This window comes from Salmo salar, chromosome ssa16 (genome assembly GCF_905237065.1).
Source record: "Salmo salar chromosome ssa16, Ssal_v3.1, whole genome shotgun sequence".
NCBI classification, from domain to species: domain Eukaryota; kingdom Metazoa; phylum Chordata; class Actinopteri; order Salmoniformes; family Salmonidae; genus Salmo; species Salmo salar.
The window spans coordinates 95,078,076-95,104,569 of NC_059457.1; the positions used below are offsets into that span (position 1 = coordinate 95,078,076).

Consider the following 26,494-nt stretch of genomic DNA (forward strand, 5'->3'; position numbering starts at 1 on the left):
AGTAGGTTAGTAGGTCTGGTTAGGTTAGTAGGTCTGGTTAGTAGGTTGGGTTAGTAGGTCTGGTTAGGTTAGTAGGTTAGGTTAGTAGGTTAGGTTAGTAGGTCTGGTTAGGTTAGTAGGTTAGGTTAGTAGGTTAGGTTAGTAGGTTGGGTTAGTAGGTCTGGTTAGGTTAGTAGGTTAGTAGGTTGGGTTAGTAGGTCTGGTTAGGTTAGTAGGTTAGTAGGTCTGGTTAGGTTAGTAGGTTAGGTTAGTAGGTTGGGTTAGTAGGTTAGGTTAGTAGGTCTGGTTAGGTTAGTAGGTTAGTAGGTCTGGTTAGCCATCTCTCTCTGTCTCTCTCTCTGTCTCTCTCTGTCTCTCTCTCTGTCTCTCTCTCTGTCTCTCTGTGTCTCTCTGTCTCTCTCTGTCTCTCTGTCTGTCTGTCTGTCTGTCTGTCTGTCTGTCTGTCTGTCTGTCTGTCTGTCTGTCTGTCTGTCTGTCTGTCTGTCTGTCTGTCTGTCTGTCTGTCTCTCTGTCTCTCTCTTGCTTCTAGCTCCTTCCACTTAGATGTGTTCATACTGAACCACAGTAAAGTAGTGCACTACTTTAGACCAGAGCCCTATAGAACCCTATTCCCTATATAGTGCACTACTTTAGACCAGGGCCCTATAGAACCCTATCCCCTATATAGTGCACTACTTTAGACCAGGGCCCTATAGAACCCTATTCCCTATATAGTGCACTACTTTAGACCAGGGCCCTATAGAACCCTATCCCCTATATAGTGCACTACTTTAGACCAGGGCCCTATAGAACCCTATCCCCTATATAGTGCACTACTTTAGACCAGGGCCCTATAGAACCCTATTCCCTATATATAGTGCACTACTTTAGACCAGGGCCCTATAGAACCCTATTCCCTATATATAGTGCACTACTTTAGACCAGAGCCCTATAGAACCCTATTCCCTATATATAGTGCACTACTTTAGACCAGGGCCCTATAGAACCCTATCCCCTATATAGTGCACTACTTTAGACCAGGGCCCTATAGAACCCTATCCCTATATAGTGCACTACTTTAGACCAGGGCCCTATAGAACCCTATTCCCTATATATAGTGCACTACTTTAGACCAGAGCCCTATAGAACCCTATTCCCTATATATAGTGCACTACTTTAGACCAGGGCCCTATAGAACCCTATCCCCTATATAGTGCACTACTTTAGACCAGGGCCCTATAGAACCCTATTCCCTATATAGTGCACTACTTTAGACCAGGGCCCTATAGAACCCTATTCCCTATATAGTGAACTACTTTAGACCAGGGCCCTATAGAACCCTATTCCCTATATATAGTGCACTACTTTAGACCAGGGCCCTATAGAACCCTATCCCCTATATAGTGCACTACTTTAGACCAGGGCCCTATAGAACCCTATCCCCTATATAGTGCACTACTTTAGACCAGGGCCCTATAGAACCCTATCCCCTATGGGGTCCTGTCTGTCCACAGCCAGATTTCTTCAGTTTTATCTGTGAATAAATCAACTGAAACTCAGTCTCACTTGTCCAGGCTGCAGTTCTCATGTTCTAGCACGGTAATAACCAGGGGGATTCTGGGTAAGTTTAGGAGCAGGGGATTCTGGGTAAGTTTAGGAGCAGGGGACTCTGGGTTAGTTTAGGAGGAGGGGACTCTGGGTTAGTTGAGGAGGAGGGGACTCTGGGTTAGTTTAGGAGGAGGGGACTCTGGGTTAGTTTAGGAGGAGGGGACTCTGGGTTAGTTTAGGAGGAGGAGGGGATTCTGGGTTAGTTTAGGAGGAGGAGGGGATTCTGGGTTAGTTTAAGAGGAGGAGGGACTCTGGGTTAGTTTAGGAGCAGGGGACTCTGGGTTAGTTTAGGAGGAGGGGACTCTGGGTTAGTTTAGGAGGAGGGACTCTGGGTTAGTTTAGGAGCGGGGGATTCTGGGTTAGTTTAGGAGCGGGGGATTCTGGGTTAGTTTAGGAGGAGGAGGGGACTCTGGGTTAGTTGAGGAGGAGGAGGGACTCTGGGTTAGTTTAGGAGGAGGGGAGTTTAGGAGGAGGGGATTCTGGGTTAGTTTAGGAGGAGGAGGGACTCTGGGTTAGTTTAGGAGGAGGGACTCTGGGTTAGTTTAGGAGGAGGAGGGGACTCTGGGTTAGTTTAGGAGCAGGGTATTCTGGGTTAGTTGAGGAGGAGGAGGGGACTCTGGGTTAGTTTAGGAGGAGGAGGGACTCTTGGTTAGTTTAGGAGGAGGGACTCTGGGTTAGTTTAGGAGGAGGAGGGACTCTGGGTTAGTTTAGGAGGAGGGGACTCTGGGTTAGTTTAGGAGGAGGGACTCTGGGTTAGCTTAGGAGGAGGGACTCTGGGTAAGTTTAGGAGGAGGTGAGTTTAGGAGGAGGAGGGGACTCTGGGTTGGTTTAGGAGGAGGAGGGGACTCTGGGTTAGTTTAGGAGGAGGAGGGGACTCTGGGTTAGTTTAGGAGGAGGAGGGGACTCTGGGTTAGTTTAGGAGGAGGAGGGGACTCTGGGTTAGTTTAGGAGGAGGGGACTCTGGGTAAGTTTAGGAGGAGGGGATTCTGGGTTAGTTTAGGAGGAGGATGGACTCTGGGTAAGTTTAGGAGGAGGGGACTCTGGGTTAGTTTAGGAGGAGGAGGGGACTCTGGGTAAGTTTAGGAGGAGGGGACTCTGGGTAAGTTTAGGAGGAGGAGGGGACTCTGGGCTAGTTTAGGAGGAGGAGGGGACTCTGGGTAAGTTTAGGAGGAGGGGATTCTGGGTTAGTTTAGGAGGAGGAGGGACTCTGGGTAAGTTTAGGAGGAGGAGGGGACTCTGGGTTAGTTTAGTAGGAGGAGGGGACTCTGGGTTAGTTTAGGAGGAGGGGACTCTGGGTAAGTTTAGGAGGAGGGGATTCTGGGTTAGTTTAGGAGGAGGAGGGACTCTGGGTAAGTTTAGGAGGAGGGGACTCTGGGTTAGTTTAGGAGGAGGAGGGGACTCTGGGTAAGTTTAGGAGGAGGGGACTCTGGGTAAGTTTAGGAGGAGGAGGGGACTCTGGGTAAGTTTAGGAGGAGGGGATTCTGGGTTAGTTTAGGAGGAGGAGGGACTCTGGGTAAGTTTAGGAGGAGGAGGGACTCTGGGTTAGTTTAGGAGGAGGAGGGGACCCTGGGTAAGTTTAGGAGGAGGGACTCTGGGTTAGTTTAGGAGGAGGAGGGGACTCTGGGCTAGTTTAGGAGGAGGAGGGGACTCTGGGTAAGTTTAGGAGGAGGAGGGGACTCTGGGCTAGTTTAGGAGGAGGAGGGGACTCTGGGTAAGTTTAGGAGGAGGGGATTCTGGGTTAGTTTAGGAGGAGGAGGGGACTCTGGGCTAGTTTAGGAGGAGGAGGGGACTCTGGGTAAGTTTAGGAGGAGGGGATTCTGGGTTAGTTTAGGAGGAGGAGGGACTCTGGGTAAGTTTAGGAGGAGGAGGGACTCTGGGTTAGTTTAGGAGGAGGAGGGGACTCTGGGTTAGTTTAGGAAGGAGGGGACTCTGGGTAAGTTTAGGAGGAGGAGGGACTCTGGGTTAGTTTAGGAGGAGGAGGGGACTCTGGGTTAGTTTAGGAGGAGGAGGGGACTCTGGGTAAGTTTAGGAGGAGGAGGGGACTCTGGGTAAGTTTAGGAGGAGGGGATTCTGGGTTAGTTTAGGAGGAGGAGGGACTCTGGGTAAGTTTAGGAGGAGGAGGGGACTCTGGGTTAGTTTAGGAGGATGGAGGGGACTCTGGGTTAGTTTAGGAGGAGGGGGGGACTCTGGGTTAGTTTAGGAGGAGGTGAGTTTAGGAGGAGGAGGGGATTCTGGGTAAGTTTAGGAGGAGGGGACTCTTGGCCAGAGAACATGCCTTATTAAAAGGCTTTTGTTTTTTGAACACTCGGTCTCTCTACAGACTGTTAAAGTTTCCTATCAGAACAGATGTAGTATTGTCCAATAACAGGCAGGAACTAATGGGGGAAAAGTTACAGAATTTCATTTTGTTTCTTCCTGACACAGCAAACGGGAAATACCCCATAAAACCTAATGGGCAGGGACTTAACTTTGATGGTTTTCTAACATCCTGAATATAATGCAGACATTTATATCGAAGATGATTTAAAACGGTTTCAGGAAGAGAGAATTGAACAGTGGGCACACAGCCTCTCGCCAACACTGTCAACAATGGAGAGAGGGAGGGAGAGGGGGAGAGGGAGAGGGGGAGAGGGAGAGGGGGTGAGAGAGGTAGAGAGAGAGAGAGAGAGAGAGAGAGAGAGAGAGGGGAGAGAGAGGGGGAGAGAGAGAGAGAGAGAGGGAGAGGGAGAGAAAACAGAGCACTATGTAATGAAATCTAGTTTTCATTAAGACAGTAACAGCGGTGATAAAACAAGCCAGCAAGATGGTTGACTCCATCACGGGTCTTTCCTGTTTGGCTGGTCCCTACATCATGATGCAACTCCCTCCCCATGTCTCTCTCTCTGTCTCTCCCTGTCTGTCTCTGTCTCTCTCTCTCTCTCTCTCTCTGTCTCTCTCTGTCTGTCTCTCTCTGTCTCTCTCTGTCTCTCTCTGTCTCTCTCTCTCTGCTCTCTGTCTGTCTGTCTGTCTGTCTGTCTGTCTGTCTGTCTGTCTGTCTGTCTGTCTGTCTGTCTGTCTGTCTGTCTGTCTGTCTGTCTGTCTGTCTGTCTGTCTGTCTGTCTCTCTCTCTGTCTCTCTCTCTCTGTCTCTCTCTCTCTGTCTCTCTCTCTCTGTCTCTCTCTCTCTGTCTCTCTCTCTCTGTCTCTCTCTCTCTCTCTCTCTCTCTCTCTCTCTCCTCTCCTGAGAGACATCTTAAATAATGAAATGGCCATATTGGTATCCTCATGTCATTCGTCACCCAGATCCACAGCAATTTGCGAGAAACTTCTGTGTACATCCACCTAAATTCCTTCCCCCTAACAATTCTGTTTGTGTGGTCACAGGCCTTTGGGAGTTTTGCTTAGAGGGTCTTGAAACTGTTCTCAAATGGCTTAATCATTTCAACGTCAGTGTCTGTCCAGATGACTTAGCAGAGAGGAGGTTTATCTGTCCAGATGACTTAGCAGAGATGACTTAGCAGAGATGAGGTTTATCTGTCCAGATGACTTAGCAGAGAGGAGGAGGTTAGTCTGTCCAGATGACTTAGCAGAGATGAGGTTTATCTGTCCAGATGACTTAGCAGAGAGGAGGAGGTTAGTCTGTCCAGATGACTTAGCAGAGATGAGGAGGTTTATCTGTTGAGATGACTTAGCAGAGATGAGGAGTTTTATCTGTCGAGATGACTTAGCAGAGATGAGGAGTTTTATCTGTCCAGATGACTTAGCAGAGATGAAGCGGTAGAGGAGGTTTGTCTCTCTCTCTCTCTCTCTCTCTCTCTCTCTCTCTCTCTCTCTCTCTGTCTATCTCTGTCTCTCTGTCTCTCTGTCTATCTCTGTGTGTGTAAAGGTACCAACTATACCAAGTATGGCTGTATTCTGTCTCTCTCTGTGTAAAGGAGCCTGGGAGCTTTATCATAGTGAATGAATGCCTGGGAGCTTTATCATAGTGAATGAATGCCTGGGAGCTTTATCATAGTGAATGAATGCCTGGGAGCTTTATCATAGTGAATGAATGCCTGGGAGCTTTATCATAGTGAATGAATGCCTGGGAGCTTTAACATAGTGAATGAATGCCTGGAGCTTTATCATAGTGAATGAATGCCTGGGAGCTTTATCATGATGAATGAATGCCTGGGAGCTTTATCATAGTGAATGAATGCCTGGGAGCTTTATCATAGTGAATGAATGCCTGGGAGCTTTATCATGATGAATGAATGCCTGGGAGCTTTATCATAGTGAATGAATGCCTGGGAGCTTTATCATAGTGAATGAATGCCTGGGAGCTTTATCATGATGAATGAATGCCTGGGAGCTTTATCATAGTGAATGAATGCCTGGGAGCTTTATCATAGTAAATGAATGCCTGGGAGCTTTATCATAGTAAATGAATGTATGGGAGCTTTATCATAGTGAATGAATGCCTGGGAGCTTTATCATAGTGAATGAATGTCTGGGAGCTTTAACATAGTGAATGAATGCCTGGAGCCTGGGAGCTTTAAAATAGTGAATGAATGTCTGGGAGCTTTATCATAGTGAATGAATGCCTGGGAGCTTTAACATAGTGAATGAATGTCTGGGAGCTTTATCATAGTGAATGAATGCCTGGGAGCTTTAACATAGTGAATGAATGTCTGGGAGCTTTATCATAGTGAATGAATGCCTGGGAGCTTTAACATAGTGAATGAATGTCTGGGAGCTTTATCATAGTGAATGAATGCCTGGGAGCTTTAACATAGTGAATGAATGTCTGGGAGCTTTATCATAGTGAATGAATGCCTGGGAGCTTTAACATAGTGAATGAATGCCTGGGAGCTTTAACATAGTGAATGAATGCCTGGGAGCTTTAACATAGTGAATGAATGCCTGGGAGCTTTAACATAGTGAATGAATGTCTGGGAGCTTTATCATAGTGAATGAATGCCTGGGAGCTTTATCATAGTGAATGAATGTCTGGGAGCTTTATCATAGTGAATGAATGCCTGGGAGCTTTATCATGATGAATGAATGCCTGGGAGCTTTATCATAGTGAATGAATGCCTGGGAGCTTTATAATAGTAAATGAATGCCTGGGAGCTTTATCATAGTAAATGAATGTATGGGAGCTTTATCATAGTGAATGAATGTCTGGGAGCTTTAACATAGTGAATGAATGCCTGGAGCCTGGGAGCTTTATCATAGTGAATGAATGCCTGGGAGCTTTATCATAGTGAATGAATGCCTGGGAGCTTTAACATAGTGAATGAATGCCTGGGAGCTTTATCATAGTGAATGAATGCCTGGGAGCTTTAACATAGTGAATGAATGCCTGGGAGCTTTATCATAGTGAATGAATGCCTGGGAGCTTTAACATAGTGAATGAATGCCTGGGAGCTTTATCATAGTGAATGAATGCCTGGGAGCTTTAACATAGTGAATGAATGCCTGGGAGCTTTATCATAGTGAATGAATGCCTGGGAGCTTTATCATAGTGAATGAATGCCTGGGAGCTTTATCATAGTGAATGAATGTCTGGGAGCTTTATCATAGTGAATGAATGCCTGGGAGCTTTATCATGATGAATGAATGCCTGGGAGCTTTATCATAGTGAATGAATGCCTGGGAGCTTTATAATAGTAAATGAATGCCTGGGAGCTTTATCATAGTAAATGAATGTATGGGAGCTTTATCATAGTGAATGAATGTCTGGGAGCTTTAACATAGTGAATGAATGCCTGGAGCCTGGGAGCTTTATCATAGTGAATGAATGCCTGGGAGCTTTATCATAGTGAATGAATGCCTGGGAGCTTTAACATAGTGAATGAATGCCTGGGAGCTTTATCATAGTGAATGAATGCCTGGGAGCTTTAACATAGTGAATGAATGCCTGGGAGCTTTATCATAGTGAATGAATGCCTGGGAGCTTTAACATAGTGAATGAATGCCTGGGAGCTTTATCATAGTGAATGAATGCCTGGGAGCTTTAACATAGTGAATGAATGCCTGGGAGCTTTAACATAGTGAATGAATGTCTGGGAGCTTTAACATAGTGAATGAATGCCTGGGAGCTTTAACATAGTGAATGAATGTCTGGGAGCTTTATCATAGTGAATGAATGCCTGGGAGCTTTATCATAGTGAATGAATGTCTGGGAGCTTTATCATAGTGAATGAATGCCTGGGAGCTTTATCATGATGAATGAATGCCTGGGAGCTTTATCATAGTGAATGAATGCCTGGGAGCTTTATAATAGTAAATGAATGCCTGGGAGCTTTATCATAGTAAATGAATGTATGGGAGCTTTATCATAGTGAATGAATGCCTGGGAGCTTTATCATAGTGAATGAATGTCTGGGAGCTTTAACATAGTGAATGAATGCCTGGAGCCTGGGAGCTTTAAAATAGTGAATGAATGCCTGGGAGCTTTATCATAGTGAATGAATGCCTGGGAGCTTTATCATAGTGAATGAATGCCTGGGAGCTTTAACATAGTGAATGAATGCCTGGGAGCTTTATCATAGTGAATGAATGCCTGGGAGCTTTAACATAGTGAATGAATGCCTGGGAGCTTTATCATAGTGAATGAATGCCTGGGAGCTTTAAAATAGTGAATGAATGTCTGGGAGCTTTAACATAGTGAATGAATGCCTGGGAGCTTTATCATAGTGAATGAATGCCTGGGAGCTTTAACATAGTGAATGAATGCCTGGGAGCTTTATCATGGTGAATGAATGCCTGGGAGCTTTATCATAGTGAATGAATGCCTGGGAGCTTTAACATAGTGAATGAATGTCTGGGAGCTGAGACCCCCAGAGAAGCCCAGTCTAGTCTCACCCTATAATCCCTATGGGGGTTTTCAGTAGCTTCCTCTCCTCCTCTCCTCTCCTCTCCTCTCCTCTCCTCTCCTCTCCTCTCCTCTCCTCTCCTCTCCTCTCCTCTCCTCTCCTCTCCTCTCCTCTCCCACTCTCCCCCCTTTTCTCTCCTCTCCTCTCCCCAGTCACCAGACTCTGAGATCAGATGTGTTAATCCCCTTTAATCAGACAGATCCCTTTCTCTCAGCCCGGCACCCAGAGCCGTCACATCCCAGTGCTGGGTGTTACCTAGGCTCCGGCACGTCTCCTTCCAACCCCCCTCACCAGTCTCTCTCTCTAAACCGCCTGCCGTCGCCTCTCTCTCTGTCCTCAGCTCTACAGCTCAGCACCCTGCTCCCTCTTTCACCCCTACAGCAGAGTCACAGCACCGTAGCCTCATGACAGGCACATGGTGTGGGATCCTAGCTCGTCCCAGCCTGGGTCCTGGGGGAAGGAGAGACCCACTGGCCACGTCCTAGCTCGTCCCAGCCTGGGGGAAGGAGAGACTTCCCACTGGCCACGTCCTAGCTCGTCCCAGCCTGGGTCCTGGGGGAAGGAGAGACCCACTGGCCACGTCCCTAGCTCGTCCCAGCCTGGGTCCTGGGGGGAAGGAGAGACCCACTGGCCACGTCCTAGCTCGCTCCCAGCCTGGGTCCGGGGAAGGAGAGACCCACTAGCCACGTCCCTAGCTCGTCCCCAGACTGGGTCCTGAGGAAGGAGAGACCCACTGGCCACTGTCCTAGCTCGTCCCAGACTGGGTCCTGGGGAGGAGAGACCCACTGGCCACGCTCCAGCTCCGTCCCAGCCTGGGGGAAGAGAGACCCACTGGCCACGTCCTAGCTCGTCCCAGCCTGGGTCCTGGGGGAAGGAGAGACCCACCGGCCACGTCCCAGCTCGTCCCAGACTGGGTCCTGGGGGAAGGAGAGACCCACTGGCCACGTCCCTAGCTCGTCCCAGCCTGGGTCCTGGGGGAAGGAGAGACCCACTGGCCACGTCCTAGCTCGTCCCAGCCTGGGTCGAAGGAGAGACCCACTGGCCACGTCCTAGCTCGTCCCAGCCTGGGGAAGGAGACCCACTGGCCACGTCCTAGCTCGTCCCAGCCTGGGGAAGGAGAGACCCACTGGCCACGTCCCAGCTCGGTCCCAGCCTGGGTCCTGGGGGAAGGAGAGACCCACTGGCCACGTCCTAGCTCGTCCCAGCCTGGGTCCTGGGGGAAGGAGAGACCCACTGGCCACGTCCCTAGCTCGTCCCAGCCTGGGTCCTGGGGGGGAAGGAGAGACCCACTGGCCACGTCCTAGCTCGTTCCAGCCTGGGTCCTGGGGGGAAGGAGAGACCCACTGGCCACGCTCCTAGCTCGTCCCAGCCTGGGTCCTGGGGGAAGGAGAGACCCACTGGCCACGTCCCTAGCTCGTCCCAGCCTGGGTCCTGGGGAAGGAGAGACCCACTGGCCACGTCCCTAGCTCGTCCCAGCCTGGGGGAAGGAGAGACCCACTGGCCACGTCCCAGCTCGTCCCAGCCTGGGTCCTGGGGGAAGGAGAGACCCACCGGCCACGTCCTAGCTCGTCCCAGCCTGGGTCCTGGGGGAAGGAGAGACCCACTGGCCACGTCCCTAGCTCGTCCCAGCCTGGGGGAAGGAGAGACCCACTGGCCACGTCCTGCTTTCGTCCCCAGCCTGGGTCCTGGGGGAAGGAGAGACCCACTGGCCACGTCCCTAGCTCGTCCCAGCCTGGGTCCTGGGGGAAGGAGAGACTTCCCACTGGCCACGTCCCAGCTCGTTCCAGCCTGGGGGAAGGAGAGACCCACTGGCCACGCCCTAGCTCGTTCCAGCCTGGGGGAAGGAGAGACCCACTGGCCACGTCCCTAGCTCGTCCCAGACTGGGTCCTGGGGAAGGAGAGACCCACTGGCCACGTCCCAGCTCGTCCCAGCCTGGGTCCTGGGGGAAGGAGAGACCCACTGGCCACGTCCCTAGCTCGTCCCAGCCTGGGGGAAGGAGAGACCCACTGGCCACGTCCCTAGCTCGTCCCAGCCTGGGTCCTGGGGGAAGGAGAGACCCACTGGCCACGTCCTAGCTTGTCCCAGCCTGGGGGAAGGAGAGACCCACTGGCCACGCTCCCAGCTCGTCCCAGCCTGGGTCCTGGGAAGGAGAGACCCACTGGCCACGTCCCTAGCTCGTCCCCAGCCTGGGCCCTGGGGGAAGGAGACCCACTGGCCACGTCCCAGCGTCGTCCCGCCTGGGTCCTGGGGGAAGGAGAGACCCACTGGCCACGTCCCTAGCTCGTCCCAGCCTGGGGGAAGGAGAGACCCACTGGCCACTGCCCTAGCTTGTCCCAGCCTGGGTCCTGGGGGAAGGAGAGACCCACTGGCCACGTCCTAGCTCGTCCCAGCCTGGGTCCTGGGGGAAGGAGAGACCCACTGGCCACGTCCTAGCTCGTCCCAGCCTGGGGGAAGGAGAGACTTCCACTGGCCACGTCCTAGCTCGTCCCCAGCCTGGGTCCTGGGGGAAGGAGAGACCCACTGGCCACGTCCCTAGCTCGTCCCAGCCTGGGTCCTGGGGGAGAGAGACCCACTGGCCACGTCCCTAGCTCGTCCCAGCCCGGGGGAAGGAGAGACCCACTGGCCACGCCCCAGCCCGTCCCAGCCTGGGTCCTGGGGGAAGGAGAGACCCACTGGCCACGTCCAGCTCGTCCCAGCCTGGGTCCTGGGGGAAGGAGAAACCCACTGGCCATGTCCTAGCTCGTCCCAGCCTGGGGGAAGGAGAGACCCACTGGCCACGTCCCAGCTCGTCCCCAGCCTGGGGGAAGGAGAGACCCACTGGCCACGCCCTAGCTCGAGCTCCCAGCCTGGGTCCTGAGGGAAGGAGAGACCCACTGGCCACGCTCCCAGCTCGTCCCCAGCCTGGGGGAAGGAGAGACCCACTGGCACACGTCCCTAGCTCGTCCCAGCCTGGGTCCTGGGGGAAGGAGAGACCCACTGGCCACGTCCTAGCTCGTCCCAGCCTGGGGGAAGGAGAGACCCACTGGCCACGTCCCTAGCTTGTCCCAGCCTGGGCCCTGGGGGAAGGAGAGACCCACTGGCCACGTCCCTAGCTCGTCCCAGCCTGGGCCCTGGGGGAAGGAGAGACCCACTGGCCACGTCCTAGCTCATCCCAGCCTGGGTCCTGGGGGAAGGGAGAGACCCACTGGCCACGTCCTAGCTCGTCCCAGCCTGGGCCCTGGGGGAAGGAGAGACACACATGGCCACGTCCCTAGCTCGTCCCAGACTGTGTCCTGGGGGAAGGAGAGACCCACTGGCCACGTCCTAGCTCGTCCCAGCCTGGGCCCTGGGGGGGAAGGAGAGAGACCCACTGGCCACGTCCCCAGCTCGTCCCAGCCTGGGGGAAGGAGAGACCCACTGGCCACGCCCTAGCTCGGTCCCCAGCCTGGGGGAAGGAGAGAAACCACTGGCCACGCCCTAGCTCGTTCCAGCCTGGGTCCTGGGGGAAGGAGAGACCCACTGGCCACGTCCCCAGCTCGTTCCAGCCTGGGTCCTGGGGAAGGAGAAACCCACTGGCCACGTCCCTAGCTCGTCCCAGCCTGGGTCCTGGGGGAAGGAGAGACCCACTGGCCACGCCTGTCGTCCCAGCCTGGGCCCTGGGGGAAGGAGAAACCCACTGGCCAAGTCCCTAGCTCGTCCCAGCCTGGGGGAAGGAGACCCACTGGCCACGTCCCTAGCTCGTCCCTAGCCTGGGCCCTGGGGGAAGGGAGAGACCCACTGGCCACGTCCTAGCTCATCCTAGCCTGGGTCCTGGGGAAGGAGAGACCCACTGGCCACGTCCCAGCTCATCCCAGCCTGGGTCCTGGGGGAAGGAGAAACCCACTGGCCACGTCCCAGCTCGTCCCAGCCTGGGGGAAAGAGAGACCCACTGGCCACGTCCTAGCTCGTCCCCAGCCTGGGTCCTGGGGGAAGGAGACCCACTGGGCCACGTCCCTAGCTCGGCCCCAGCCTGGGTCTGGGGGAAGGAGAGACCCACTGGCCACGCCCTATTTCGTCCCAGCCTGGGTCCTGGGGGAAGGAGAGAGCCACTGGCCACGCCCTAGCTCGTCCCCAGCCTGGGGAAGGAGGACTTCCCCACTGGCCACGTCCTAGCTCGTCCCAGCCTGGGCCCTGGGGAAGGAGAACCCACTGGCCACGTCCCAGCTCATCCCAGCCTGGGTCCTGGGGGAAGGAGAGACCCACCTTCAGCCACGTCCCTAGCTCGTCCCAGCCTGGGGAAGGAGACCCACTAGCCACGTCCTAGCTCGTCCCAGCCTGGGTCCTGGGGGAAGGAGAGACCCACTGGCCACGTCCCTAGCTCGTCCCAGCCTGGGCCCTGGGGGAAGGAGAAACCCACTGGCCACGTCCTAGCTCGGTCCCAGCCTGGGGGAAGGAGAGACCCACTGGCCACGTCCTAGCTCATCCCAGCCTGGGCCCTGGGGAAGGAGAGACCCACTGGCCACGTCCTAGCTCATCCCAGCCTGGGTCCCTGGGGGAAGGAGAAACCCACTGGCCACGTCCTGAGCTCGATCCCAGCCTGGGGGAAGGAGAGACCCACTGGCCACGTCCCAGCTCGTCCCAGCCTGGGTCCTGGGGGAAGGAGATACCCACTGGCCAATCGTCCAGCTCGTCCCAGCCTGGGGTCCTGGGGGAAGGAGAGACCCACTGGCCACGTCCCATTTCGTCCCAGCCTGGGTCCTGGGGGAAGGAGAGACCCACTGGCCACGTCCTAGCTCGGTCCCAGCCTGGGTCCTGGGGAAGGAGAAACCCACTGGCCACGTCCCTAGCTCGTCCCAGCCTGGGGGAAGGAGAGACCCACTAGCCCGTCCCAAGCTCGCCCCAGCCTGGGTCCTGGGGGAAGGAGAGACCCACTGGCCACGTCCTAGCTCGTCCCAGCCTGGGCCCTGGGGAAGGGAGAAACCCACTGGCCACGTCCCCTAGCTCGTCCCAGCCTGGGGGAAGGAGAGACCCACTGGCCACGCTCCCTAGCTCTCGTCCCCAGCCTGGGTCTTGGGGAAGGGGAGAGACTTCCCCACTGGCCACGTCCTAGTTCGTCCCAGCCTGGGGAAGGAGAGACCCACTGGCCACGTCCCTAGCTCGTCCCAGCCTGGGTCCTGGGGGAAGGAGAGACCCACTGGCCACGCTTCTAGCTCGTTCAACCTGGGTCCTGGGGAAGGAGAGACCCACTGGCCACGCCCTAGCTCGTCCCAGCCTGGGTCCTGGGGGAAGGAGAGACTTCCCACTGGCCACGCCCCAGCTCGTCCCAGCCTGGGTCCTGGGGGAAGGAGAGACCCACTGGCCACGCCCAGCTCGGTCCCAGCCTGGGTCCTGGGGGAAGGAGAAACCCACTGGCCACGTCCTAGCTCGTCCCAGCCTGGGGGAAGGAGACCCACTGGCCACGTCCCAGCTCGTCCCCAGCCTGGGTCCTGAGGGGAAGGAGAGACCCACTGGCCACGTCCAGCTCGTCCCAGCCTGGGTCCTGGGGGAAGGAGAGACCCACTGGCCACGTCCCAGCTCGTCCCAGACCGGGTCCTGGGGGAAGGAGAGACCCACTGGCCACGTCCCAGCTCGTTCCAGCCTGGGTCCTGGGGAAGGAGAGACCCACTGGCCACGTTCCTAGCTCGGTCCCAGCCTGGGTCCTGGGGGAAGGAGAAACCCACTGGCCACGTCCCCAGCTCGTCCCCAGCCTGGGGGAAGGAGAGACCCACTGGCCACGTCCTAGCTCGCTCCCAGCCTGGGTCCTGAGGGAAGGAGAGACCCACTGGCCACGCCGTCCTAGCTCGTCCCAGCCTGGGTCCTGGGGGAAGGAGAGACCCACTGGCCACGCTCCCAGCTCGTCCCAGACTGGGTCCTGGGGGAAGGAGAGACCCACTGGCCACGTCCCGCTCGTCCCAGCCTGGGTCCTGGGGGAAGGAGAGACCCACTGGCCACGTCCTAGCTCGTCCCAGCCTGGGGGAAGGAGAGACCCACTGGCCACGTCCCAGCTCGTTCCAGCCTGGGTCCTGGGGGAAGGAGAGACCCACTGGCCATGTCCTAGCTCGTCCCAGCCTGGGGGAGGAGAGACCCACTGGCCACGTCCCTAGCTCGTCCCAGCCTGGGTCCTGGGGAAGGAGAGACCCACTGGCCACGCCCTAGCTCGGTCCCCAGCCTGGGTCCTGGGGGAAGGAGAGACCCACTGGCCACGTCCTAGCTCGTCCCAGCCTGGGGGAAGGAGAGACCCACTGGCCACGTCCCTAGCTCGGTCCCAGGGGCCTAAACCTCCCGTTCTACTGCGCCCAAGAAACCCTTTCAGTCCCCTCCTCCTGTAGAAACCCTTTAGTCCCCCTCCTCCTGTAGAAACCCTTTAGTCCCCCTCCTCCTGTAGAAACCCTTTTAGTCCCCCTCCTCCTGTAGAAACCCTTTTAGTCCCCCCTCCTCCTGTAGAAACCCTTTTAGTCCCCCCTCCTCCTGAGAAACCCTCAGTCCCCCTCCTCCTGTAGAAACCCTTTTTAGTCCCCCCCTCCTCCTGTAGAAACCCTTTCAGTCCCCCTCCTCCTGTAGAAACCCTTTTAGTCCCCCTCCTCCTGTAGAAACCCTCAGTCCCCCCCTCCTCCTGTAGAAACCCTTTTAGTCCCCCCTCCTCCTGTAGAAACCCTTTTAGTCCCCCCTCCTCCTGTAGAAACCCTTTAGTCCCCCCTCCTCCTGTAGAAACCCCTTTCAGTCCCCCTCCTCCTGTAGAAACCCCTTTTAGTCCCCCCTCCTCCTGTAGAAACCCTTTCAGTCCCCCCTCCTCCTGTAGAAACCCTTTTAGTCCCCTCCTCCTGTAGAAACCCTTTCAGTCCCCCCTCCTCCAGAAACCCTTTCAGTCCCCCTCCTCCTGTAGAAACCCTTTCAGTCCCCCCCTCCCTCCTGTAGAAACCCTTTCAGTCCCCCTCCTCCTGTAGAAACCCTTTCAGTCCCCCTCCTCCTGTAGAAACCCTTTCAGTCCCCCCCTCCTCCTGTAGAAACCCTTTCAGTCCCCCCCCTCCTCCTGCTAGAAACCCTTTTAGTCCCCCCTCCTCCTGTAGAAACCCTTTCAGTCCCCCCTCCTCCTGTAGAAACCCTTTTAGTCCCTCCTCCTGTAGAAACCCTTTCAGTCCCCCCCTCCTCCTGTAGAAACCCTTTCAGTCCCCCTCCTCCTGTAGAAACCCTTTCAGTCCCCCCCTCCTCCTGTAGAAACCCTTTCAGTCCCCCCCTCCTCCTGTAGAAACCCTTTTAGTCCCCCCTCCTCCTGTAGAAACCCTTTTAGTCCCCCCCTCCTCCTGTAGAAACCCTTTCAGTCCCCCTCCTCCTGTAGAAACCCTTTCAGTCCCCCTCCTCCTGTAGAAACCCTTTCAGTCCCCCCCTCCTCCTGTAGAAACCCTTCATGTCCCCTCCTCCTGTAGAAACCCTTTCAGTCCCCCTCCTCCTGTAGAAAACCCTTTCAGTCCCCCCCTCCTCCTGTAGAAACCCTTTCAGTCCCCCTCCTCCTGTAGAAACCCTTTCAGTCCCCCCTCCTCCTGTAGAAACCCTTTCAGTCCCCTCCTCCTGTAGAAACCCTTTCAGTCCCCCCCTCCTCCTGTAGAAACCCCTTTCAGTCCCCCTCCTCCTGTAGAAACCCAGTCCCCCCTCCTCCTGTAGAAACCCTTTCAGTCCCACCCCTCCTCCTGTAGAAACCCTTTCAGTCCCCCCTCCTCCCTGTAGAAACCCTTTCAGTCCCCCCTCCTCCTGTAGAAACCCTTTCAGTCCCCCCTCCTCCTGCTAGAAACCCTTTCAGTCCCCCCTCCTCCTGTAGAAACCTTTGAGTCTCTGATGAAGGCATCAGAGAACCACACCAACCTTGTCCTCTAGTATTAACCATCTCTCTCGCTCTCCCCTCTCCCTCTCTCTCCCCCTCTGCCTCTCTCTCTCCTCTCTCTCTCCCCTTCTGCCTCTCTCTCTCCTCCTGTAGAAACCTTTGAGTCTCTGATGAAGGCATCAGAGAACCACACCAACCTTGTCCTCTAGTATTAACCATCTCTCTCGCTCTCCCCTCTCCCTCTCTCTCCCCTCTGCCTCTCTCTCCCCTTCTGCCTCTCTCTCTCCTCCTGTAGAAACCTTTGAGTCTCTGATGAAGGCATCAGAGAACCTCACCAACCTTCTCCTCCAGGCGTCGTACCGGACATGGCCGGGGAGCGTCGGTTCCGGTGAGGAGTGTTCGTGACGTCGGCCTCTTCCTCATCGGGCTCCGACCTCGACGTCGACGACGTCACCAGCCGCTTCTTCGACGCCCTCTTCCCGTTGGTCTACAACCGCTCGCCACCCCGGCCTCGGCCACGTCGCCCCGGATACTCCGAGTGCGTCACCGCTCCGCCCGCCGCGGATCTGACCCCGTTCGCTCCTCTCCGGGACTCTAGCCAATCAGATCGGGAGGTCCGGGGTCGAGGGTCGCGTGCTGTTACAGGCGTTGCACCTCGGGCGTTGAGGTGATCAACACCACGGACCACCTGGTGTTTAGCAGGGAGTGTCGTAAAGCTCTGCTCAGGATGCAGTACTGTCCCCACTGCCACGGATTCACCTCTCTAAACCCTGTATGGGCTACTGCCTCAACGTGATGCGAGGCTGTCTGGCTAGCATGGCTGAGGTAACTCTGGCTTTGTTGTTTTACACACAATAATAATAATAAACAATATATATTATTCTGCTTGTTATCTATTCATCTTCTTGTGGATTCTTGTTTTCATGTGATTTTTTATTTGTTTATTTTTTAACTTTTTACTGGGAAAGGTTGTAAATAGAATTTTGATTTTGATTTGAGGTGGACCCCATTGGAGAGAATTCGTAAGGTCGCTAGAGGGGCTGTCGGCCCGCATGACGGAACTCAGGACCTGGAGCAAGTGCTGCTGGGAGTTCACGCCGTCGTCCACGACGCCGTCGCACACGCTCAGAAGAACGGACCACACCTCTCAGACAGGTGAGGTTTTTGGTGAGGCGTTGTTGTCGTCGTCCCCCCGTTGGATTGTCATAATAACGTCCTTATAAAACCAACCAGTCACCAGACTAAGTGAATAACATCCTTATAAAACCAACCAGTCACCAGACTAAGTGAATAACCTTATAAAACCAACCAGTCACCAGACTAAGTGAATAACGTCACAAGAATCAAGAAACACTCATTTTCTCAGAGAGACAGAGAGAGTTCCACTACTGAAGAGAGGTTTAAAGACTGAACCAAACTCTCCATTTCATCTGCTACGACTCCGTCACCCAGGAATGTACTGCAGACTACACACACACACACACACACACACACACACACACACACACACACACACACACACACACACACACACACACACACACACACACACCACTCAACAACAGCGTGCCCAGAACCTTCTCAGAATAGACCATTGTGGGCAGCGAGCCCCCAGTAGCCAGAAGAGGTTGTCCAGACTGTTAACCAGAGAGAGTTAGTTCATCCCCAGTAACCAGAAGAGGTTGTCCAGACTGTTAACCAGAGAGAGTTAGTTCATCCCCAGTAACCAGAAGAGGTTGTCCAGACTGTTAACCAGAGAGAGTTAGTTCATCCCCAGTAGCCAGAAGAGGTTATCCAGACTGTTAACCAGAGAGAGTTAGTTCATCCCCAGTAACCAGAAGAGGTTGTCCAGACTGTTAACCAGAGAGAGTTAGTTCATCCCCAGTAACCAGAAGAGGTTGTCCAGACTGTTAACCAGAGAGAGTTAGTTCATCCCCAGTAGCCAGAAGAGGTTGTCCAGACTGTTTAACCAGAGAGAGTTAGTTCATCCCCAGTAGCCAGAAGAGGTTGTCCAGACTGTTTAACCAGAGAGAGTTAGTTCATCCCCAGTAACCAGAAGAGGTTGTCCAGACTGTTAACCAGAGAGAGTTAGTTCATCCCCAGTAACCAGAAGAGGTTGTCCAGACTGTTAACCAGAGAGAGTTAGTTCATCCCCAGTAGCCAGAAGAGGTTGTCCAGACTGTTAACCAGAGAGAGTTAGTTCATCCCCAGTAGCCAGAAGAGGTTGTCCAGACTGTTAACCAGAGAGAGTTAGTTCATCCCCAGTAACCAGAAGAGGTTGTCCAGACTGTTTAACCAGAGAGAGTTAGTTCATCCCCAGTAGCCAGAAGAGGTTGTCCAGACTGTTAACCAGAGAGAGTTAGTTCATCCCCAGTAGCCAGAAGAGGTTATCCAGACTGTTAACCAGAGAGAGAGTTAGTTCATCCCCAGTAGCCAGAAGAGGTTGTCCAGACTGTTTAACCAGAGAGAGTTAGTTCATCCCCAGTAACCAGAAGAGGTTGTCCAGACTGTTTAACCAGGGAGAGTTAGTTCATCCCCAGTAGCCAGAAGAGGTTGTCCAGACTGTTAACCAGAGAGAGTTAGTTCATCCCCAGTAGCCAGAAGAGGTTGTCCAGACTGTTTAACCAGAGAGTTAGTTCATCCCCAGTAACCAGAAGAGGTTGTCCAGACTGTTAACCAGAGAGAGTTAGTTCATCCCCAGTAGCCAGAAGAGGTTGTCCAGACTGTTAACCAGAGAGCGAGTTAGTTCATCCCCAGTAACCAGAAGAGGTTGTCCAGACTGTTAACCAGAGAGAGTTAGTTCATCCCCAGTAGCCAGAAGAGGTTATCCAGACTGTTTAACCAGAGAGAGTTAGTTCATCCCCAGTAGCCAGAAGAGGTTGTCCAGACTGTTAACCTGAGAGAGTTAGTTCATCCCCAGTAGCCAGAAGAGGTTGTCCAGACTGTTAACCAGAGAGAGTTAGTTCATCCCCAGTAGCCAGAAGAGGTTGTCCAGACTGTTAACCAGAGAGAGTTAGTTCATCCCCAGTAGCTAGAAGAGGTTGTCCAGACTGTTAACCAGAGAGAGTTAGTTCATCCCCAGTAATCAGAAGAGGAAAGTTATCCAGACTGTTAACCAGAGAGAGTTAGTTCATCCCCAGTAGCCAGAAGAGGTTGTCCAGACTGTTTAACCAGAGAGAGTTAGTTCATCCCCAGTAGCCAGAAGAGGTTATCCAGACTGTTTAACCAGAGAGAGTTAGTTCATCCCCAGTAGCCAGAAGAGGTTATCCAGACTGTTTAACCAGAGAGAGTTAGTTCATCCCCAGTAGCCAGAAGAGGTTGTCCAGACTGTTTAACCAGAGAGAGTTAGTTCATCCCCAGTAGCCAGAAGAGGTTGTCCAGACTGTTAACCAGAGAGAGTTAGTTCATCCCCAGTAGCCAGAAGAGGTTATCCAGACTGTTTAACCAGAGAGAGTTAGTTCATCCCCAGTAGCCAGAAGAGGTTGTCCAGACTGTTAACCTGAGAGAGTTAGTTCATCCCCAGTAGCCAGAAGAGGTTGTCCAGACTGTTAACCAGAGAGAGTTAGTTCATCCCCAGTAGCCAGAAGAGGTTGTCCAGACTGTTAACCAGAGAGAGTTAGTTCATCCCCAGTAACCAGAAGAGGTTGTCCAGACTGTTTAACCAGAGAGTTAGTTCATCCCCAGTAACCAGAAGAGGTTATCCAGACTGTTTAACCAGAGAGAGTTAGTTCATCCCCAGTAACCAGAAGAGGTTGTCCAGACTGTTTAACCAGAGAGAGTTAGTTCATCCCCAGTAGCCAGAAGAGGTTATCCAGACTGTTAACCTGAGAGAAGCAATAAAACTGGCCTTTAGACTAGTTGAGTATCTGGAGCATCAGCATTTGTGGGTTCGATTACAGGCTCAAAATGGCCAGAAACAAAGACCTTTCTTCTGAAACTCGTCAGTCTATTCTTATTCCATGTGAGAAATTGCCAAGAAACGGAAGATCTTGTACAACGCTGTGTACTACTCCCTTCACAGAACAGCACAAACTGGCTCTAACCAGAATAGAAAGAGCCAACTTGACACAACTGTGGGAAGCATTGGATTTAACATGGACCAGCATCCCTGTGGAAGTCTTTCCACACCTCGTAGAGTCGCTGCCCCGATGAATTGAGTCTGTTCTGAGGGCAAAAAAGGGTCTAACTCGAAATTAGGAAGGTGTTCTTAATGTTTTGTCCACTCAGTGTAGACTACAGTGACTAGTGTACACTAGACTGGCTCACTTCAACATTGACTACAGTGAGTAGTGTACACTAGACTGGCTCACTTCAACGTAGACTACCGTGAGTAGTGTACACTAGACTGGCTCACTTCAACGTAGACTACCGTGAGTAGTGTACACTAGACTGGCTCACTTCAACATAGACTACCGTGAGTAGTGTACACTAGACTGGCTCACTTCAACGTAGACTACCGTGAGTAGTGTACACTAGACTGGCTCACTTCAACATAGACTACGGTGAGTAGTGTACACTAGACTGGCTCACTTCAACATAGACTACAGTGAGTAGTGTACACTAGACTGGCTCACTTCAACGTAGACTACCGTGAGTAGTGTACACTAGACTGGCCCACTGCAACGTAGTGTACACTAGACTGGCCCACTTCAACGTAGTGTACACTAGATTGGCTCACTTCAACGTAGACTACCGTGAGTAGTGTACACTAGACTGGCTCACTTCAACATAGACTACAGTGAGTAGTGTACACTAGACTGGCCCACTTCAACATAGACTACCGTGAGTAGTGTACACTAGACTGGCTCACTTCAACATAGACTACCGTGAGTAGTGTACACTAGACTGGCCCACTTCAACATAGACTACAGTGAGTAGTGTACACTAGATTGGCTCACTTCAACATAGACTACCGTGAGTAGTGTACACTAGACTGGCCCACTTCAACGTAGACTACAGTGAGTAGTGTACACTAGACTGGCTCACTTCAACATAGACCACGTGAGTAGTGTACACTAGACTGGCACTAGACTGGCTCACTTCAACATAGACTACAGTGAGTAGTGTACACTAGACTGGCCCACTTCAAGATAGACCACGGTGAGTAGTGTACACTAGACTGGCCCACTTCAACGTAGTGTACACTAGACTGGCCCACTTCAACATAGACTACCGTGAGTAGTGTACACTAGACTGGCCCACTTCAACATAGACTACAGTGGGTAGTGTACACTAGACTGGCCCACTTCAACATAGACTACGGTGAGTAGTGTACACTAGACTGGCCCACTTCAACATAGACTACAGTGAGTAGTGTACACTAGACTGGCCCACTTCAACGTAGTGTACACTAGACTGGCCCACTTCAACATAGACCACCGTGAGTAGTGTACACTAGATTGGCTCACTTCAACATAGACTCCAGTGTGTAATAATGTTTGGTACACTCAGTGTATATGTGATCATATACCAATGTAAGCAAAGTTTAAATGATTATGTTTTAGTCAAATATTATATCTGTTTGTGCTTCTTATAGTCTTATATCTAATTACGTTCAGGTCCCCTGATCATCAGCTCAAGACAAAATGGTCCCGCGGCTGAATCTAGTTGATAATCCATACCCTGCGGTGCATTACTTTAGACCAGAGTCCTCTGGGTCCATCTAGTGGCGACATCCGGCCACTGCACCCTGTTAGGAGGGGTGTCCAGAGTCTTCTGGGTCCATCTAGTGGCGACATCCTGTTAGGAGGGGTGTCCAGAGTCCTCTGGGTCCATCTAGTGGCGTCATCCTGCCACTGCACCCTGTTAGGAGGGGTGTCCAGAGTCCTCTGAGTCCATCTAGTGGCGACATCCTGCCACTGCACCCTGTTAGGAGGGGTGTCCAGAGTCTTCTGGGTCCATCTAGTGGCGTCATCCTGTTAGGAGGGGTGTCCAGAGTCCTCTGGGTCCATCTAGTGGCGACATCCTGCCACTGCACCCTGTTAGGAGGGGTGTCCAGAGTCCTCTGGGTCCATCTAGTGGCGACATCCTGTTAGGAGGGGTGTCCAGAGTCCTCTGGGTCCATCTAGTGGCGACATCCTGTTAGGAGGGGTGTCCAGAGTCCTCTGGGTCCATCTAGTGGCGACATCCTGTTAGGAGGGGTGTCCAGAGTCCTCTGGGTCCATCTAGTGGCAACATCCTGCCACTGCACCCTGTTAGGAGTGGTGTCCAGAGTCTTCTGGGTCCATCTAGTGGCGTCATCCTGTTAGGAGGGGTGTCCAGAGTCCTCTGGGTCCATCTAGTGGCGTCATCCTGCCACTGCACCCTGTTAGGAGGGGTGTCCAGAGTCTTCTGGGTCCATCTAGTGGCGTCATCCTGTTAGGAGGGGTGTCCAGAGTCCTCTGGGTCCATCTAGTGGCAACATCCTGCCACTGCACCCTGTTAGGAGGGGTGTCCAGAGTCCTCTGGGTCCATCTAGTGGCGACATCCTGCCACTGCACCCTGTTAGGAGGGGTGTCCAGAGTCCTCTGGGTCCATCTAGTGGCGTCATCCTGCCACTACACCCTGTTAGGAGGGGTGTCCAGAGTCTTCTGGGTCCATCTAGTGGCGTCATCCTGTTAGGAGGGGTGTCCAGAGTCCTCTGGGTCCATCTAGTGGCGACATCCTGCCACTGCACCCTGTTAGGAGGGGGTGTCCAGAGACCTCTGGGTCCTTCTAGTGGCGACATCCTGCCACTGCACCCTGTTAGGAGGGGTGTCCAGAGTCCTCTGGGTCCATCTAGTGGCGTCATCCTGCCACTGCACCCTGTTAGGAGGGGTGTCCAGAGTCTTCTGGGTCCATCTAGTGGCGTCATCCTGTTAGGAGGGGTGTCCAGAGTCCTCTGGGTCCATCTAGTGGCGACATCCTGCCACTGCACCCTGTTAGGAGGGGTGTCCAGAGTCCTCTGGGTCCATCTAGTGGCGACATCCTGCCACTGCACCCTGTTAGGAGGGGTGTCCAGAGTCCTCTGGGTCCATCTAGTGGCGACATCCTGCCACTGCACCCTGTTAGGAGGGGTGTCCAGAGTCTTCTGGGTCCATCTAGTGGCGTCATCCTGTTAGGAGGGGTGTCCAGAGTCCTCTGGGTCCATCTAGTGGCAACATCCTGCCACTGCACCCTGTTAGGAGGGGTGTCCAGAGTCCTCTGGGTCCATCTAGTGGCGACATCCTGCCACTGCCCCTGTTAGTAGGGGTGTCCAGAGTCCTCTGAGTCCATCTAGTGGCGACATCCTGCCACTGCACCCTGTTAGTAGGGGTGTCCAGAGTCTTCTGAGTCCATCTAGTGGCGACATCCTGCCACTGCACCCTGTTAGTAGGGGTGTCCAGAGTCCTCTGGGTCCATCTAGTGGCGACATCCTGCCACTGCACCGTTAGGAGGGGTGTCCAGAGTCCTCTGGGTCCATCTAGTGGCGACATCCTGCCACTGCACCCTGTTAGGAGGGGTGTCCAGAGTCCTCTGGGTCCATCTAGTGGCGACATCCTGCCACTGCACCCTGTTAGTAGGGGTGTCCAGAGTCCTCTGGGTCCATCTAGTGGCGACATCCTGCCACTGCACCCTGTTAGGAGGGGTGTCCAGAGTCCTCTGGGTCCATCTAGTGGCGACATCCTGCCACTGCACCCTGTTAGGAGGGGTGTCCAGAGTCCTCTGGGTCCATCTAGTGGCGACATCCTGCCACTGCATCCTGTTAGGAGGGGTGTCCAGAGTCCTCTGGGTCCATCTAGTGGCGTCATCCTGCTACTGCACCCTGTTAGGAGGGGTGTCCAGAGTCTTCTGAGTCCATCTAGTGGCGACATCCTGCCACTGCACCCTGTTAGGAGGGGTGTCCAGAGTCTTCTGGGTCCATCTAGTGGCGTCATCCTGTTAGGAGGGGTGTCCAGAGTCCTCTGGGTCCATCTAGTGGCGACATCCTGCCACTGCACCCTGTTAGGAGGGGTGTCCAGAGTCCTCTGGGTCCATCTAGTGGCGACATCCTGTTAGGAGGGGTGTCCAGAGTCTTCTGGGTCCATCTAGTGGCGTCATCCTGTTAGGAGGGGTGTCCAGAGTCCTCTGGGTCCATCTAGTGGCGACATCCTGCCACTGCACCCTGTTAGGAGGGGTGTCCAGAGTCCTCTGGGTCCATCTAGTGGCGACATCCTGTTAGGAGGGGTGTCCAGAGTCCTCTGGGTCCATCTAGTGGCAACATCCTGCCACTGCACACTGTTAGGAGGGGTGTCCAGAGTCTTCTGGGTCCATCTAGTGGCGTCATCCTGTTAGGAGGGGTGTCCAGAGTCCTCTGGGTCCATCTAGTGGCGACATCCTGCCACTGCACCATGTTAGGAGGGGTGTCCAGAGTCCTCTGGGTCCATCTAGTGGCGTCATCCTGCCACTGCACCCTGTTAGGAGGGGTGTCCAGAGTCCTCTGGGTCCATCTAGTGGCGACATCCTGCCACTGCACCCTGTTAGTAGCTCTCTAACACTAGGAAGCTGTACGTCAGCTGATTTTTGTTCTCTGCGGTTGTTGTCCTCCAGGTGTATAAAGTATGTGGTCGCCCCAGTAGACAACCTGCCCAGTCGGTCAGTGACCAGAGGGACGGCGCTAGAGAGTCCATCCCTCTCAAAGCCTCCGTCAGAGAAACAGGAAACGCCCTGGTTACCGTGACAACGTGAGTATTTACAGTCTCAGTTCAACACCGTCACTTTATAGTCCTCATTTTCTACTTACTCAACACTTCAGTCTGCGCTTTTACACAGTCCTCAAAAGGTTGATCTTTCAGGGCATTATTGTATTGTTGATTTAGGTTTTCTTAGATTACTATTTTAGCGTTATGACGCTCTTGAGAGGACTGTAGGGGGGGGGTGGAAGTAAACCAGTGTTGGTCACCTGTGTGTCTGTCTCAACAGAGAGTTCCTGAACAGTCTACGTTTGTACCGTACCTTCTACGGTGGCCTGGCGGACCAGCTGTGTGTGAACCAGCTCGCCTCCGCTGATGGACTGGCCTGCTGGAACGGCGCTGATGTGGTCAAGAGGTATAAAACCACTCCCCCCTCACACACACAGACCTATCACTGACCTGGCTATCTCTCTCTCCACAGACCTATCACTGACCTGGCTACCTCTCTCTCTCTCTCTCTCTCACAGACCTATCACTGACCTGGCTATGTCTCTCTCTCTCTACAGACCTATCACTGACCTGGCTACCTCTCTCTCTCACAGACCTATCACTGACCTGGCTACGTCTCTCTCTCTCTCTCACAGACCTATCACTGACCTGGCTACCTCTCTCTCTCTCTTTCTCTCTCTCTCTCTCTCTCTCTCTCTCTCTCTCTCTCTCTCTTTCTCTCTCTCTCTCTCTCTCTCTCTCTCTCTCTCTCTACAGACCTATCACTGACCTGGCTACCTCTCTCTCTCTCTCACAGACCTATCACTGACCTGGCTACCTCTCTCTCTCTCTCACAGACCTATCACTGACCTGGCTACCTCTCTCTCTCTCTCTCTCACAGACCTATCACTGACCTGGCTACCTCTCTCTCTCTCTCTCTCACAGACCTATCACTGACCTGGCTACCTCTCTCTCTCTCTCTCTCACAGACCTATCACTGACCTGGCTACTTCTCTCTCTCTGTGTCCCAAATGGCAGCCTTATCGACCAGGGCCCCTAGACAATAGGGCCCCTAGAGAATAGGGCCCCTAGGGAGTAGGGCCCCTAGGGTGTAGGGCCCCTAGAGAATAGGGCCCCTAGGGAGTAGGGCCCCTAGGGAGTAGGGCCCCTAGAGAATAGGGCCCCTAGAGAATAGGGCCCCTAGGGAATAGGGCCCCTAGGGAGTAGGGCCCCTAGGGAATAGGGTGCGATTAGGGCTTCAGACACTTATTGAAATCCCCAGCAGAATCAACAGTGTTATGTATGAATGGCCCTGCAATGTTTTATTCATTACTGTCTCTCCAGGAGTGTGTTTGATCCAATACATTATCCACAGCAATCTGTCTATATGGGACTGTAGGCGCAAACAGGCTGTGTGTGTGTGTGTGTGTGTGTGTGTGTGTGTGTGTGTGTGTGTGTGTGTGTGTGTGTGTGTGTGTGTGTGTTTTTTTGGGTTGTTGTAATTGTATAGAACAGCTTTTCTCGTATGTCAAGTAATACGTTTTTCTTCACCTTGTTTCAATTGAATAATCACCAATCTGCAGCCAGACAGACAGACACGCAGACAGACACGCTGCCAGCCAGACAGACACGCTGCCAGACAGACAGACACGCTGCCA

General features: G+C 53.6%; 1 pseudogene; it reads left to right on the forward strand.

Moving 5' to 3' along the window:
• The window catches only part of LOC106591167 (glypican-5-like), a 289,574-nt pseudogene that overhangs the window by 27,190 nt on the left and 235,890 nt on the right, over positions 1-26,494 (forward strand).